Source organism: Triturus cristatus, chromosome 4_2, assembly GCF_964204655.1.
Source record: "Triturus cristatus chromosome 4_2, aTriCri1.1, whole genome shotgun sequence".
NCBI lineage: Eukaryota > Metazoa > Chordata > Amphibia > Caudata > Salamandridae > Triturus > Triturus cristatus.
In genome coordinates this window covers 599,497,211-599,510,081 of record NC_140586.1, presented here as the reverse complement: position 1 = coordinate 599,510,081, position 12,871 = coordinate 599,497,211, and the positions used below count along the sequence as shown (strand labels likewise).

Genomic DNA, 12,871 nt, shown 5'->3' with positions numbered 1-12,871 from the left:
CTTAAGTGCATTATAACCAAACGGTAAATGCTAACTTTGGGCTGACTGCACGGAAACATGTCATGTTTGATGTCTAACACCTTGGAATCATACCCCCACACCAGTAACTGGTGTGGGAGTATGATCCCACCCTTCTAGAGGGAGAGACATGACAGCACTGGTATACCCAGTAGAAAGTTAATAGAGCCCTGGCATCACAAAATGGATGCTGCAGCCACAGACATGGGTCTGGCCTCCTGCTGCTGACCAAAACTCCGGCAGCGGAGGCCTGGACAATATGTTTCCTGTCACAGGGAGGTGTAACCACCTGCCAGACTGGCATATGTGTATTGGCGCTGGGTGGGAGCACTCTCTGAGTGCTTTGAAGTCCTGCATCGGGGGCACATTTGGTGTCCCTGCGCATCGTCCAGCTCAAACCAGTTCAGGGGCTTCCAGCTCCTGCTCTTGCATGAAACTGGACAAAGGAAATGGGTATAGCCACCCCTCTTTCGAAACCCTCCCATAGGGTCATTCCAATTGACCCGTGGGCCACCATTTTGTGTTTAGTCTCAAGGTCCCTTCGCGATCCCTGGTCCGTTGACTGGTGGGTCCCTGAGGGGGTAACTTTGTATTTCCTTGGGATTTCCTGATTGCTCCAGACGTGCCCTGACTCCCATCCAAGTGCTGAGTCCCACAGACTTTGCTGGTCTGCACCGAAGCATCTTTCTCATTTCTGTGTGGGCTGCAGTTGCCAAGGCTTGTTGTGTCCAATCCGGGCACCGATGCTGCAGCACTCGACATCCTTTGTGGGACCGCTCAAATCCAGCTCCTGGTTGTCCTCGACACCTCCTGGACCTCGTGGCTGAAGAGTTAAGCTTCACCTCCTTCACCTGAAATCACCCGACATCGGTGGGCATCTGCTCATCGCCTTCCTGGTCATTGGCAAGTGACCCAGACTCTGTCCCCTCTGCTTTCAGGTTCTTCTCATCTTTGATCCAGGCTTGGATCTCTTCGGACACTTTGCATCTTCACGGCAGCAGCACTTCTACGCCAGTTCCCATTGAAATCGACAACGCGACCCGACACCAAAAGACACCTATGCTCCCGGATTCCCTGGGTGAGGTAACACGAGTACTCCAGTGCTCCCGTTGGTGCCAGCCCTAGAATTTCCTAAGTCCAAAAGGGTTTGGTCCTGACTCATTTCTAAGTGTCCCTAATCGTTAAAAATCTACCCACGGCTTTCCCAATAGAAGCTAACGGGAGATTGTGGCTGTGTTCACACACTTCACACGGGGGTGGGTCCCCTGGGTCACTACCTTGGGTGGTTCCTTGGGGTCCCAGCGATTCTACAGGCTCTAGGCCTTGTGTCTAGTTAAGTCGTGGTTCTTATACCACTATTTTAGTATATGATTTGGCTCGCCCCTAGGGTCTGACGTGTATTTGTGCTATTTTACTGTGATTATTGAAGTGTAACTTATGTGTTTTTACCTTTAGTCTCATAAAGAGACTAGGAGGTTGCGTTTAGTAATAAATACATATATTTTATATATATACCTGGTATGGGTATCTTTCATTTAGTGACTCAAGAGATTATAGACTGGTAAAACAAGCTGCTTTACATTCCTTCAAGACTTAGCCTGAAGGCTGCTCTCCATAGCTACCACAATGCCACCACAGGTCTGCTACTGCAGCCTGGGTAAGGGTGTGCTTGCACCCCTTACAGTGGTATAGGCTACCTATATCACTACCATTGCACACACACATAAAACCTATAAGTCACTCCTAAGGCAGGCCTTAACAATCCTGAAGGCAGAGTGCTTGGTTTTTATGTGAGTGGGTGCCCCTGCATGAGCAGAGCCCCTCTGCAGCGTTCAGAGTATCTCCTCTGATGCTGTTTGTGGTGCAACCTGACCATATACTCTTAAGTGCATTATAATCTCGCTGTAAATGCTAACTTTGAGATGGCTGCACAGAAACAAGTCGTGTTTGGTATCAAACGCTTTGGAATACTACCCCCCCACCAGTTCTGGCATTGGGGGTAGCATTCCACCCTTCGAGAGGGAGAGACATTTTCACACTGGTCTAACCCGGTAGGACATTCTACAGCCCTGGCAACACAGGTCTGGCCTCCTGCTGCTGACTGAAACTCCAGCAGGGGAGGCCTGGACAATAGGTTTCCTGTCCCAGGGAGGTGTAACCACCTCCCCAGACAGGCAGATGTGTATTGGGGGTGGGCGGGAGCACTCTTTAGTGCTTTGAAGTCCGGCACTAGGGGCACACTTGGTGTCCCTGTGCATAGTCCAGTTCAAACCGGTTGCAGAGGCTACCTGCCCCTGCTCTGGCATGAAACTGGACAAAGGAAATTGGTGTAACCACCCCTCTTTCCAAACCCTCCCATAGGTGGGTCCCTAGAGTATGTCCAACCCCCAAACGTTGTATAAGTATGGGGACCCAGTCCTTGCGACTTTAGATTACCCTGGCCGAAACTGTGCAATATATATCCTGGACCTTCGACGTTCTATCCTGACTAGAAGACTGAAGAAATCTTTCTTGGAGTCAAGGAGTGACTCCCCTGCTTGGCAGGCACCAAAGAAGCAACTGTCCAGTCTGCAATTCCAAAGCTCCCGCTGGATGCCAAAGTCTCTGCATCACCACAGGTGGATTTCCTGACTTCCCCAAGGCTACCCTGAGTCCACAACAAAGCTGAGGCCCGTGGCTATCGTGGGTGACGAGGTACCATGACCCTTGGGCACCGCACACTATTGCTGGTACATCAACTTCCTGTTTATCCTTGAAGTTCTGCTTTGGGCTCTGAGTAGCCCCAGCCTTGAGCACTGACTGCACTTAAGATCTCTGGCCTCCACTCCACGAGTGACCCGTGGGCCGGGTTCCAGTGCAACCGCTCGAGGCTCCTTCGCGATTGCTAGACCGTTGGCTAGTAGGTCCCCACGAAGGCAACTCCTCTTCTATGTGGGCTTCTTTGCTTGCTCCAGATGTGCCCTGACTTACCCTTGCTGGGTGAGTCCCTCAGACCAAGCTGGACTGCACCGACGTCCTTCTTCTCTTTCCACGAGACTTGCCGTTGCCAAGGCTTGTTGGGTCCAATCTGGTCGCCGAAACTGCATCATTTGACAGACATCGTGGGACACCTAGAATCCGGCTCATGGACTTTGTCGACACCTCCTGGACCTCGTGGCTGAAGAGTCAAGACACCCATCAACTCACCTGAAGCACCCGACATCTGTGGGCATTGGTCCATCCTGCCCTCGGTCACTGGCAAGTGACCTAGACTCTGTCTCCTCTGCTTACAGATTCCTTCCATCCTAGATCCAGGCTTGGATCTCTTCGGACACTTCTCCTCTTCACGGCAGCAGCAGTTCTTCGTCCAGCTTCCATTGTAATCGACTATGCGACCCGACCCGACACCAAAAGACACCTATGCACCCGGCTTCCCTGGGTGAGGTAACACGAGTACTCCAGTGCTCCCGTGGGTGCTAGCCCTAGAACTTCTTAAGCCCAAAAGGGTTTGGTCCTGACTCGATTCTAAGTGTCCCTAATCTTTAAATTTCCAACCGCAACATTGCCCATAGAAGCTAACGGGAACCTGCGGTTGTGTTTACACACTGCACACAGCCCTGTGGGTTCCCTGTGTCACTACCTTGGGTGGTTCCCTGGGGTCCCAGCAATTCTACGGGCTCTAGGCCTTGTGTCTAGTTCAGTCGTGGTTCTTATATCACTTTATTGGTATATGCTTTGGTACGCCCTTAGGGCCCAAACGTGTATTTGTGCTATTACTGTTGATTGCTAACTTGTAAATTAAGTACTTCGAACTTCAGTCTCATAAAGAGACTAGAGGGGTGTGTGTTAACCTAAATACATATATTTAAAATATATACCTGGTGTGGTTGTCCTTTCATTTGATCATTCAAGAGATTATAGACTGGTAAAGCAAGCTGCTTTACATTCCTTCAAGACTTAGCCTGAAGGCTGCTCTCCATAGCTACCACTAGGATAGCTTTCAATAAACGTTGTCTTTAACCAATCACCATAAGGGGTTGTTTGGACTGATACAAGGTGCCCACTAGAACTAGTGGACAGCATATATCAGGCCAACTGCTCACATTGGTGTGCAGCGTGTGGGATTCCAGCTTGCTATTGTTTTACCAGATAATCTCAATTGAATTGATCAACTGAAAACCACTAAAGGTACCTGAGGTACATATAATATCAAGTTTAGTTACAGTAAGTTCTACTGAACTTAGAGTTGTGTGTTAAGGGTGAGCACACCTTTTCTACAACTCAAGAGAGTTTAGTAGGCCACACTAGTGTAGGTAGTGCAATACACCACACCACATTAGTAATGTCTAATCAGCCAGGAACCAGTGGGTCCCTGCCAGGAGCCAGTGAGCTTCTCCCCTATAAATATGAGGGTCTCTCCTTTGTACAGCTAAGGGCCTTATGTTATGCTCCATTAGGAAGCTGAAGACAGGCAAAAGCCCAACCACCCAGCATCTCATAAAGATACTTATGCTGGATGATATATCAGGGCCTAGTGGGCCTGATGGGGTAGGCAGTGTGGGTGGGGCAGCAGGTGAGGGTGGGCCTAGGGGTAGAAATTCCCCTGACCCTACCTCTAATGCTCGCCAGACTGATGACAATGATCAGAATCTGGTGAACCCAGCTCTCCTGGATGAGGATGAGGAGGATGACAATAATGCCCCCTCCTTTATTCCTCCAGGCAGAGTTGAAAGTAGGGCTAGAAGGGATAGATCTCTCTCAAGGGGATATGTCCAGTCTAACTCATCTATAGGGACCTCTGTCTCATCTCACAGAGGGAGGGAAACCTCCCAGGAGAGGAGAGAGAGACAGCTGAAGTATGAGCAAGACAAATTCAACCTCAGAAAGCAGCAGATGGCCCTAGATAGGGAAGCCCTAGAGCTCTACAGAGCTAGTAAAAAGGAGGGACTAGAGTTCCTTGGTGGCAGCAATTTCCCTAGAGATATGGAGAGGTCTTATGACCATAGAATCCTAAGTAAGATTGTCCATCCCTACCAGAGTGGGGATGACATCCACAAATGGATAACTGCCTTGGAGAGGGCCTGTAAAGTACAGAAGGTCCCTCAAGGTCAGTGGGCAGCAATCTTAAGGCTCTCCTTTGCAGACAAAGGTAGAGATAAGCTCCTCACTGTAAGAGAAGAGGATGCTAATGATCACCAGGTATTGAAAAGTGCACTGATAGATGGGTTTGGCCTAACCACTGAACAATACAGGTTAAAGTTTAGAGACACCCAAAAAGCACACAATCAAGACTGGGTTGACTTTGTTGACTGTGCTGCTAAGGCTCTGGAAGATTGGTTATTGGGCAGTAAAGTGTGTGACTTCATAGGATTGTACAATCTGATAATGAGGGAGCAGATTCTTAATAACTGTCAAAATCAGCTGTTGCGCCAGTACCTGGTAAACTCTGATCTGACCTCTCCCCAAGAAATGGGAAATAAGGCAGACAAATGGGTCAGAACCATGGTGAGGCAGAAGGTACAGAACCAAGGTGGTGACCCAAAGAAGCAGGATTCTAAGAACTCTGACAAGGGTGGGGACAAGGGTAAAGATCAGAAGTCTTCTCAAGGGCCCCAAAAATTTTCTTCTAGTGGGGAGTCACAGTCAAGTAAGGGTAAAGGCCAAAACAAACCTTGGTGCAAAATCTGTAAACAGAAAACTCACTGGACCAGTGACTGCACCAAGTCCAAAGAGAATACTCCAGCCCCCACCAATGCCCCTAAGGCACCTGCTCCCCCTAGTGCAGTTACAATTGGTGGTGGGAATACACAGAATAAGGGTGTAGTAGGGTTGACCCTGGGTTCTGAGATGGGCTCTGGCCTAGTCAGAGTTCCAACAGCGGCTATGCTTGTCTGTGATGGGGGCATGGATATGTTCCCCTGTGTGAGTCCCAGTAATCTGGGCAAATACAGACAACAGCCTTTGATAAATGTGATAAATGGAGTAGAAGCTTGGGCATTCAGGGACACAGGAACAAGTGTCACAATGGTGACAAAAGATCTTGTGGATCCTGGGCAGATTATACTTGGTGAAATGTACCAAGTGACCAATGCTAGCAATGTCAGAACAGACCATTCTCTGGCAGTTGTTTACTTCTCCTGGGGAGGGGTAGCTGGCCTTAAGAAGGTTGTGGTAAGTGCAGACCTACCAGTACAGTGCTTGCTTGGCAATGATCTAGAAACTTCAGCATGGGCTGAAGTGGAGCTCAGGACACATGCAGAAATGTTAGGGATACCTGCTCATGTCTTTGCTGTGACTAGGTCATAGGCCAAAATGTCTAAAACTGGACTGGCCCTGGATTCTGGAATAATGGACCAGGTGCCTCACAAGAGGAGGAGCAGTAGGGTTAAGGCAGTGCCTTCGCACGTGACTCAGAATGCAGATCAGTCTCCTCAGGGAGATGATCTTGAGCCTGAAGAAGGAACTGTCCCAGAGGAGCTTGAACCTGACCAGGTTGAGTTCTTGGGGACAGGGGGCCCTTCCAGGTCTGATCTGAGCCAGGAGCAGAAAACCTGCCCCTCTCTTGAACCCCTCAGAAAGCAAGCTGCAGATGAGGCTGCTGGGAATGCAAGTGGCACCCATAAAGTTCATTGGGATGATGGACTCTTTTGCTCAGAGTGTAGAGACCACACGCATGGTGCATCCAGAAGGTTGGATATACCTTTGAAGTTTAGGGGCTTCCTATTGACACTAGCCCATGATATTCCCCTAGCAGGACACCTGGGCCAGAACAAGACTTGGGACAGAATTGTTCCTCACTTTCACTGGCCCCACATGTCTGAAGACACTAAGGAGTTTTGTCGCTCCTGTGTGACCTGCCAAGCCAGTGGCAAGGCAGGTGGAACCACAAAGGCCCCCTTGAGGCCACTACCTGTGGTAGGGGTTCCCTTTGAGAGGGTTGGGATTGAAATTGTTGGTCCCATGGATCCTCAGACAGCATCTGTGCACAGATTTATACTGGTGGTGGTGGATCATGCCACCAGGTACCCAGAAGCACTTCCCCTAAGGACCACTACAGCACCTGTGGTGGCAAGAGCTCTCTTGAGTGTATTCTCAAGAGTAGGCTATCCTAAGGAAGTAGTATCTGACATGGGTGCAAACTTCATGTCTATTTACTTGACTGCTATGTGGAAGGAGAGTGGAGTGAACTACAAGATCACCACACCCTATCACCCACAATGCAATGGTTTAGTTGAAAGGTTCAACAAAACCTTGAAAGGCATGATTAAAGGACTCCCAGAAAAGCTTAGGTGAAGATGGGACATACTTATGACCTGCCTTTTATTTGCATACAGGGAGGTGCCTCAAAAGGGGGTTGGTTACAGCCCTTTTGAACTTTTGTTTGGTCACCCTGTCAGGGGTCCATTGTTTTTGGTGAAGGAAGGGTGGGAGTTACCTCTCAAGCCCCCAAAGCAAGACACAGTGGACTATGTACTTGGTCTCCGCTCCAGGATGGCTGAATACATGAAAAAGGCAAACAAAAACCTTGAGGCTAGCCAGGAACTGCAAAATGCCTGGCATGACCAAAAGGCAGTACTGACTGTTTATCAGCCAGGACATAAGGTGTGGGTGTTGGAGCCTGTGGCCCCAGCAGCCCTCCAGGACAAATGGAGTGGCACCCATACAATAGTTGAACAGAAAGGGGAAGTTACCTACTTGGCAGACCTCGGAACCCCTAGGAGTCCCCATAGGGTACTTCATGTCACCAGACTTAAATCATATGCTGACAGGGCAGACATGGGCTTGCTCATGGCTACTGATGAAGGACCGGAGGAAGAGAGTGACCCACTCCCTGACCTGCTTTCTCAGAACCCTGATGATGGGTCAGTTGATGGTGTAGCCTTGGCAGGCAGCCTCACTGTCCAGCAACAAACTGACTGCAGAAACCTTCTCAGCCAGTTTTGACATATGTATTCTCTGACTCCAAGTCAGACCACCTGGTGCACTCAAGAAGTGGACACTTGGGACAGTCTACCTGTGAAGAATAAGACCTACAGGCAACCTGACCACGTCAGGGACTGTATAAGCACAGAAGGCCAAAAGATGATGGATTTGGGTGTGATTGAACCCTCAGTTAGCCCTTGGGCCAGTCCAGTAGTCCTGGTACCTAAACCTCACACCACAGATGGCAAGAGAGAAATGAGGTTTTGTGTAGGCTACAGGGGTCTCAATGCAGTCACTAGGACTGATGCCCATCCCATCCCCAGGGCAGATGAGCTAATAGATACTTTGGCCTCAGCCAAGTTTCTAAGCATATTTGACCTGACAGCTGGCTACTGGCAGATCAGACTAGTTGATGATGCAAAGCCAAAGACAGCATTTTCTACCCCTAATGGCCACTATCAATTTGTGGTAATGCCCTTTGGTTTGAAGAATGCATCTGCCACTTTCAAAAGGTTGGTGAATCAAGTCCTTACAGGCCTGGAAGACTTTAGTGCAGCATATATAGATGATATTGCTGTCTTTAGCTCCACCTGGGAGGATCACCTGGTCCACCTGAGGAATATTTTGGAGGCCCTGTGCAAAAAGCAGGACTCACTATCAAGGCTTCTAAGTGCCAGATAGGGCAGAGTCAGGTTGTGTACCTGGGCCACCTTGTAGGTGGAGGCCAGGTTCAACCATTGCAGATCACAATCCAGACCATTATGAAATGGATTGCTCAAACTACCCAGACTCAGGTGAGAGCCTTCTTATGCCTGACTGGGTACTATAGGAGATTTGTCAAGGGGTATGGAGCAATAGTGACACCCCTGAATGACCTAAATTCTAAAAAAGATGCCTAAAAAGGTTCAGTAGACAGCTAGCTGTCAAACGGCATTTGATGACCTGAAGCAGGCCATGTGCACTGCTCCCATTCTGCAGAGTCCTGACTACTCCAAAAAGTTCATTGTCCAAACAGATGCATCTGAATTGGGGGTAGGGGCTGTACTGTCACAATTGAATGATGAAGGTCAGGATCAGCCAGTAGCTTTCATAAGCAGAAGGCTGACCCCTAGAGAGAAATGTTGGTCAGCCATTGTGAGGGAGGCCTTTTCTGTGGTTTGGGCTCTGAAGAAGTTGAGGCCATACTTGTTTGGTACTCACTTCCTTGTTCAGACAGAACATAAGCCCCTCTTATGGCTGGAACAAATGAAGGGTGAAAACCCCAAACTGCTTAGGTGGTCCATTTCCCTACAGGGGATGGACTTTACAATGGAACATAGACCTGGGAGTAACCATGCCAATGCAGATGGACTCTCTAGGTATTTCCTCTTAGAACATGAAGACTCAACTTGGGGGGGGGGGGGGGGGGGTGTAGGACAGTAGGATCTGCTTCACATGGGGACCCCCACTTTTTGCTGGTGTTTTTCAACCTTAGTCTGGCTGTGGCCCTGCTAATCAGGACCCCAGCCTAGCTGCTTCCTCTCTAAAATGGTTTCAATGTACATTAGGTACGTATCTAAGTGGATTCTTGAGTGGCTTATAAGCCCCTAGTATATGGTATACTGTGTTCCTGGGGCATAGGTACCTCAGAGGCCTACCAGGGCTTGAAGCATGTATTATGCCACCCCTGAGAAGCACTCCAAAATGGCACCATAGCCTGGGTAAGGGTGTGCTTGCACCCCTTACAGTGGTATAGGCTACCTATATCACTACCATTGCACACACATATAAAACCTATAAGTCATTCCTATGGCAGGCCTTAACCATCCTGAAGGCAGAGTTCTTGGTTTTTATGTGAGAGGGTGCCCCTGCATGAGCAGAGCCCCTCTGCAGCATTCACAGTATCTCCTCTGATGCTGTTTGTGGTGCAGTCTGACCATATATTCTTAAGTGCATTATAACCTGGCGGTAAATGCTAACTTTGGGATGGCTGCATGTAAACATGTCGTGTTTGGTGTCAAACGCTTTGGAATACTACCCCCCTGCCAGTTCTGGCGACGGGGGTAGTATTCCACCCTTCTAGAGGGAGAGACATGTTCACACTGGTCCAACCCGGTAGGACTTTCTAGTGCCCTGGCATCACAAAATGGATGCCTCTGCCACAGACACGGGTCCAGCAGGGGAGGCCTGGACAATAGGTTTCCTGTGCCAGGGAGGTGTAACCACCTCCCCAGACAGGCAGATGTGTATTGGGGCTAGGCGGGAACACTCTCTGGTGCTTTGAAGTCCTGCACTGGGGGCACACTTAGTGTGCCTGTGCATAGTCCAGTTCAAACCGGTTGAAGGGGCTACCTGCCCCTGCTCTGGTGCAAAACTGGACAATGGAAATGGGTGTAACCACCCCTCTTTCCAAACCCTCCCATAGGTGGGTCTCTAGAGTATGTCCACCCCCCAAACTTAGAATAAGTATGGGTACCCAGTCCTTGCAACTTTAGATTACCCTGGACGAAACTCTGCAATATATATCCTTGACCTTCGACGTTCTATCCTGACTAGAAGACTGAAGAAATCTCCCTTGGAGTCAAGGAGTGACTTTCCTGCTTGGCAGGCACCAAAGAAGCAACTGTCTGGTCTGCAATTCCAAAGCTCCCGCTGGACGCCGAAGTCTCTTCATCACCAGAGGTGGATTTCCTGACTTGCCCGAGGCTACCCTGAGTCCACAGTAAAGCTGAGGCTGTGGCTTTCGTGGGTGATGGGGAACCGTGACCCCTGGGCACCGCGCACTTTTGCTGGTACATCAACTTCCTGTTTATCCTTCAAGTCCTGCTTTGGGCTCTGAGTAGCCCCAGCCTTGAGCATTGACTGCACCGAAGATCTCTGGCCTCCACTCCAGTGTAATTTTCGTCTCCTGAGGTTCAGCCGGGAGTTGTATTCCACAATTGCTGCTAATTGCTGTATTTGCACAAACGAAGTTATTTTAATTGAATGAAGTTAGGGGTACTTACTGGTTTTAACTTTGTGACTTTTTTAAGATTAAATTGTAATTTACCTGCATGTTGCTTGTGGGGGGTGCTATTCCCGTCACTCCTTCTCTGCTCCTTTGCACACGGTCGGGGCTCTTCTACGCTGAAAACACGGGGCCGCCATTTTGGGTAGGTCAGCGGTAGACGGTCTAGTTGTTATACAGGAAGAGACTATTTAACCACACACTGGCGCGAGCGTGCTCAGTGTAATTTTCGTCTCCTGAGGCTCAGCCGGGAGTTGTATTCCACAATTGCTGCTAATTGCTGTATTTGCACAAACAAAGTTATTTTAATTGAATGAAGTTAGGGGTACTTACTGGTTTTAACTTTGTGACTTTTTTAAGATTAAATTGTAATTTACCTGCACGTTGCTTGTGGGGGGTGCTGTTCCCGTCACTCCTTCTCTGCTTCTTTGCACGCGGTCGGGGCTCTTCCGTGCCGAAAACATGGGGCCGCCATTTTGGGTAGGTCAGCGGTAGGCGGTCTAGTTGTTATACAGGAAGAGACTATTTAACCACACACTGGCGCGAGCGCACCGGTGGCGCACCAAAGGCAAGCCCATCTGAGCCCGTCCGCGACCAGTGCGCAACTAGCGCCAGCCTCTTTGATGATGGAAAATCAGGTATTTCTGGCACAAAACTGCAATATGATAGACTATTTTTTCATAGGATTTTTTCTAAAATCAACCCTACTAATAGGCCCCACCCATGTGTTTGTGTTAACCCTGAGGAGGGCCTCACAAGGCAACAAATAGAATGCCCAGGATGTAGAATGGAAATCCCAGAGCTGCTGTTTCTGCCTATTGACTTTTCAATTAGGAAAGAAAAGCGGAAAAAAGAAATAAACATTAGTAATTGGAAATGTGTCCTTGTGAATGTAAGATCATTAATCATACATAGCCTGAAATGTGCATCATTTATAGAGGATGAAGGCGTAAAAATCACTTTTATTACAGAATCATGGACAGACAATGCTTCGGGTCCAGATTTAGTTAAAGCTACGCCTCCCAACAATGTCTGCTATATCCTTAGTAGGTCCACTGGGAGAGGAGGTGGGATAGCGATCATTTATCACGCCTCCTTGGTAGCCATTTTTAAGCCAGGGGAGGTGGAAGGCTGCGAAGTGCTGGACTTCTCCTTTCACCTTTCCCCAAACTACACCTTTCAAGGTGCCCTGATTTATAGACCACCAGGCCCAAGAAGTAGTTTTTGCACTCAGGCTGGAAAATTTGTTGAGAGTAGCATTACCACTAGCTCCTATACGGTTTTAGGAGATTTTAATTTTTATCTGGAAGATATCCTAGATAACGATACAGCCAAATTATTAGATCTTATGAAGGGTAATAACCTAAGGCAATTGGTGTTGGGTCCAAACCATCAGGCTGGACACACACTTGATGGTATTTTTACAAACAACTTACAATTACAGGTTTTGTCTACTCTACCGCTAACCTGGTCGGATCATAAAGCGGTTCTTTTTAATCTAGCCATCCCGTAGCAATCGGCTCACAAACCGATGAAAAGAGAATTAATGATTAGATCTTGGAATAAGGTATCAGCTGGGGACCTCATCGAGGTCCTCAATGATACCTTATTTCCGCCTCCAAATAATCTGGATAAGGCCACAAGATGCTATTCAACCTGGTTAGAGGCTGCAGGTAAAAAACTAGCTCCAACTAAAATGTACCAGGTCACAAGACAAACACCTTCCGCGCCGTGGTACTCTCAGGAGTTGAGAGATCAAAAACTAATTTGTAAACATCGGGAGAGAACATGGCGAAGGAATTATCTAGACTGTGATAAAGAGGAGTATAAATGTGGACTAGCTAAATATAAAAAGCTGATCCACAGCGCCAAGGCGGCCTACTTCGCTCTGAAGATTAGAAAGGCAAAATACTCAGCTAGAGAACTCTTCAACACAGTTACTAATCTGGCCAACCCAGGAGCCAT

General features: G+C 48.5%; 1 protein-coding gene across 1 annotated transcript in view; it reads left to right on the top strand.

The window, feature by feature from the left end:
• Positions 1–12,871, top strand: part of TNNI3K (TNNI3 interacting kinase) — a 2,902,528-nt gene that overhangs the window by 2,367,366 nt on the left and 522,291 nt on the right. The gene's annotated exons all lie outside the window — the stretch shown is intronic.